A 5,256-nucleotide genomic window follows, 5' to 3' on the forward strand; every position below is an offset into this window, starting at 1 on the left:
TTATAGTTAAGGTAGTGACTTGTTTTTCAGACATTTAAATGTATTATCGGTATGTCTTCATCAAAACTATGCCATTTCAAAGTTGAAAAACACACACACACACACACACACACGTATGTTGAGTCCATGGAAAAGGCTATCTCCTATGAGGCACAAGCAGTGCATCCTCAGTTGGGAAACTCAGCAACCCACGTGTCATTAATAAAACACAAGGACTGCTTAATCAAAACTGCCCACTGAGTGCTACAAGATCCAATCGTAAAACAGAGAAAAATCAAATTCATCTTGGGGAATTAACAGCTCTAAAGATAAAATTAGCAAATAAAGAGACCCTAAGCTAAGCTATAAAATTGAGATGCTACTTTTAAAGCTGAGAATAGTTTTCAGAGTTGCAAACATAGAGGACAAAACAGTTTAAAGCATTTTTTTGAACATCTAACTATAACCTTCAAGAATAAAAATAATAGGGTTTTTTGAAAACATTTTAGTTCATTAATATTTTGTGAAGACTTAGAGCAAGATAAGTAGATTTCAGGCTTAATTGAGGTTCAACCGACTTAATTGCACTTAACCATATTGCTGAATAATTTAAAAGCCGTTATAAATTTGTATGCTAAATTACCAAATTTAGTTAAGTATGTTGGAGTTACATATGCATAACAAAGGACTGATCTGAGTACACCCACAGTAGAAAATTGTACAGACTTTAAAGCAGAATTTTTTGGAGTACAGTATACAGTTCTGGCAATTTTCTTGAAAAATTTCTTAAGTTGTAATGACGAAACGATAATTTTCTAATGCATTTTACTTTTTTAAGAATAAAATCTAATTATGGAGAAATGTTGCTGTTCTGGTAGAAATATTAGAATCCATGAGTATGTTAACCTCCACAAAAGTCCTTCAAAGTCTCATTGTGATGTGATGACCTTGAGGCTCTTGAAGGCTATGCAAGCACAGAACAGAACCTTAATAGGTTTTAACTCAAAGAAGATCTAAGTAGTACACCACACAGTGCTGCACCTAGAGTGAGGAATACCTGAATTCAAATATGGCCTCAGATACTAGCTCTGGGATTCTGAGCCAAGTCACTTAACTTCTGTGCCCCAATTTCCTCACTTGTAAAATGAAATAATAATAATAGCACCTACCTCCCAGGGTTAGGAGAATAAAAATAATGTTGTAGAGTGCTACTTAAATCTTAAAATGCTCTATAAAGCTATTCTATAAATGTCAGTTATCTTCAATCACATCAACATCTCTCATCATCTCATTTTCACTGTCTCAGGCTTCTTGTTTTCAATCTCTCAAGTCTTCAATCTCAATCACTCACCTTCAGTCTTGGGATCAAATATAAACTCCTCTGTTTGACATTTAAAGCCCTTCAAACTTGGTCCCAAGGTTCTTTTCCAGTATTAGACGTTTCTCCTCTTCACATGCCCTATGACCAAACTGTCTCTGATTTCTCACATAACAAACTCCATCAGTTCCTGATGCCTGACAGGAGAGGCAGCTGTAGCTTAGTGAATAAGAGATCCAGCCTGGGAACCAGGAAGACCTGGGTGTAAGTGCTACATCTGAAACCTACTGGCTCTGTGACCCACAGAAAGTCTCAAGTTGCAAAGAAGTTGCTGACCTGCATTGTTAGAGGGAAGTCCCCTCACCTGCTCGTTCTCTGTACTGACAAAAACTTACTCTTCTGACCCTTTTTCAGTCTCTCTGGTTGGATCGTTATTTATTTCCTGCCTCCTAAATGTGACTATTCCTCCAGCTGTTCCTGGATTCCTTATCTGCTGCCTTGAATTCAGTTCTCATCTCCATTTGACTTCCAAATCTGTCTCCTGTAATTTCTCTCCTGGGCACTAGGTGGTGTGGTGGATAGAGCACTGGACCTGGAATCAGGGAGACCTAAGTTTAAGTCTCTTCAGACTCTAGCTTTGTGAACTTGGGCAAGTCACTCAACACTATTTGACTCAGTTTCTTCATCTGTAAAATGAAGTGGAGAAGGAAATGTCAAGTCCCTCCAGCATCTTTGCTAAGGAAACCCCAGATGGGGTCACAGAGTCAAACACCACACAACTAACCAAAAAATCTTTTGAATTCCAGTCCCATATTTCTAACTTGCTGCTAGACATCTCCAATTGGATGTCTTATTGATATTTCAGACTCAGCAGTATTCTCGGCTCCCCTACCTGAACCCTTCCTTGGTCTGTACTTCATCATCCCTCAGCTGGACTTTTGTAATAACTTCTTACTTGGTCTCCTTTCATCTTTTCTCCTTCCATTGTTGCATAGTTTTTCAGTTATTCAGCTCTTTTTGACCCCATTTGGAGTTTTTTTGGCAAAGACACTATAATAGTTTGCCATTTCCTTCTCCAGCTCATTTTACCTATGAGGAAACTGAGCAAACAGGGTTAAGTGACTTGCCCAGGGTCACATAGCTAGTAAGTGTCGGACGCCAGATTTGAACTCAGGAAAAGGAATCTTCCTCTAGGCTCAGTGATCTATCCATTGTGCCACCAAGTTGTCTTCTTCCCCCTGACTCTGTCCTTTAAAATAGCTGACAAAAGAAAGTTTTCGCTGGCACAGATCTGACCACATTACCCCCGTCCCTGAATACCTTTAAGTTACCCTATTTTCTCTAGGATAGAATACAAACTTAGCGCTCCAGGTTCACTGCAGTCTTTCCCTAACCTATCTTTGCGTCGATCTCTCACATTATGCCACTTCCTATACTCTCTGGAATACTAGCCCACTTGGTCTTTTTCTAAGCTTCAGGTAATACCACCTCCATCATGTCTTTCTGATTCTCAGATTTCCTTGTATTCTACTTCTCTGTACATGTAACAATGCTAGAAGGCAGCAAGTGTCAATTTTTCAACCTTGAGCACATTGTGCAAAGTAGGTGCTTTTTATGTGTTGAATTGAACTGGAGAGGAGACCTCAGGAACCATAAGGAAGTTAGGTGTTTTTGCTAACCTTCATAAAAAAGTTCATCCACCCTGACAGGTGGTACTAGTTGCCTGGTGAGCTGTTTACTGTGAAAAGATTCCAGTAGTTTCATGTAATTTTTAGATAAAAACTATGGATCACTTTTTTTAAGCTATTAGAGATTGAGCTACAATAATTCAGATTTTGAAACAGCAGATTTTAAAACATGTTTTAGATATTAATGACAGTGAAGAAAGGGAAGGAAAAATGGTTTAAAATATTTTTTAATGAAAAGAAATTAAACCATCCATAGTGAATATTTCACATACTAATTTTACTTAATTTCTTTTCTAGTTATACACAAATATTCCCTTTCACAGAAGTGTCATTTTAGGGGTGCTACCTATATTCTGGCTACTTCAGGGTACCAAGATTAATAAGATGTAATTGACACTTTTGCTGCTTAATATATTCTTTAAAAGCATTCTTACTGTTCACATAATGTTTTTTCCTCTGATCTAGTTTGTACAGTGACAGTGATAAAGTAATTAAGGTAGAAATTTTAGATCCATTTTCCTATTCCTAAAATATGGAAATTGGCACCAAGGGGATTTTTTTAATTACCAAAAATATATGTAATTGAATGAACGTAGTCCTACTGCTTTCTTCAAAGATCACTTGAGTAATATACATGACACCTTCTTCTATCTTCCCAGCTGAAAGTTTTCTCTCCTCAAAGTTCCCTAGTGCACTTGGGCTGGATCCTTCCTTAGTCCCTACTCTACCCTGAACTGTATTTATGTACCAATCCTATTCCCTGTAACAGAATTCCTAGAGGGCAGATTGTGGTGTTTTTTGTTGTTGTTTTTCTCTTGGTATTTTCCAGAGTGTTTGCACGTAGTTAAATATTTATTGTACTGAATTGTGGATGGAGCATTTCCTATAAGAAGTTGCAGCAGGTCACTCAAAGAATGGGACAGCCCTAGTGGCTAACAGATCCATGAATAATCTCAGTTGAAAAATCAGCCTCATGAGGTATCATAAATGGTGATAGCAGCAAAACTGAATTTGTTCAGGATACAGTGGGCTGGTATCTGTCTACCTATGTCATTTAGTTGTGGTTTGGGCAGAGATAACTTACCCATTGCCCTTTCCCCTCATCCCTTAAAGGCTATATTTTGGGGGGCCGGAAGCAGGGGCTGTAAAAGAGGGGGTACATTGAATAGAATGCTGGGCCTGGAGTCAGGAAGACCTGAGTTCAAATGCAGTCTTATTAGCTGTGTGACCTTGGGGAAACCTGTTTCCTCATCTGTAAAATGGGGCTAATAACAGGGCCGACTTTCCAGGATTGTTATGAGGATCAAATGAAATATTTGGAAAGCACATAGCACAGTGCCTGTCACATGCTAATTACTATATGAATGTTAATTATTATTAAAACCAGATGTGGAAGAACCTTAATAAAACCCTTCTCCCTGAAAGTGCTTAAGAAGCTGGCAGAGCTATCCTTTAAAGTAGTTCCCAATTAGTAATGTAGAGCTTGATCTTAAGAAACAAGATTTGCCAGTAGGTCTTTAAGCCTTCCCTAATACATTTGCAAGAAAAAATAGTCTATAAATTGGAAAACTGGGAACTGCTACTTCAAAGTAAATTATAAGAAAACTAATGACTCACCTACCTGTACGTAAAGAGGATTTTGTTATCTTTTTAGATTGTAGTTTCAAGGATCCATGGCCATAACAATCTCTAGTTTCTAGGTATTAGATAATATTTTCCAAGCTTATGACTTGCAAACATCTCCACCATACTTGCCCAGTGAGATAAGGGGGTGACATGATGCGATTTTTATTATGCTTGGACAAAACAATATCACAAAAGTTAACCAGTGAGCTTAATGTTGGCAAAATGCCTTGTTTGTTGCCCTATAAAGCAAGCGGTCACTGTTCAGCAAGTGGAATATGACAGTGTAATGCTGTGCATGCCCCAAACAGCCCCCACTGAGGCTTGAGAGGATTTAGAGGAGTGCACAAACTGGAAGTGTGCCTGTCTCCACTGACCCCACACATATATAGTGTTGCCCTCCCTTCGAGAAGGGTGAGTAGGGGAAACTTCCATTATCATAACCCTTTGAGAAGAATAAAATAACTTAGTTTATTAATCGCTTATTATGACCCTGTTCCTGTCTTCCTGGATAAGAGTGAACCTGTGCTAGTGTCGCCAGCTGTCTTATACTACCTAAATAATATCTAGTCCTTGGTTAGAGCTTTTACTGCCATCTAATTAGAGCACTGATGCTATCTGTGGGGTGGAAATGCAATCCATAAATAT

The sequence above is a fragment of the Notamacropus eugenii genome, chromosome 2, assembly GCF_028372415.1.
Source record: "Notamacropus eugenii isolate mMacEug1 chromosome 2, mMacEug1.pri_v2, whole genome shotgun sequence".
In the NCBI taxonomy this organism is placed as follows: domain Eukaryota; kingdom Metazoa; phylum Chordata; class Mammalia; order Diprotodontia; family Macropodidae; genus Notamacropus; species Notamacropus eugenii.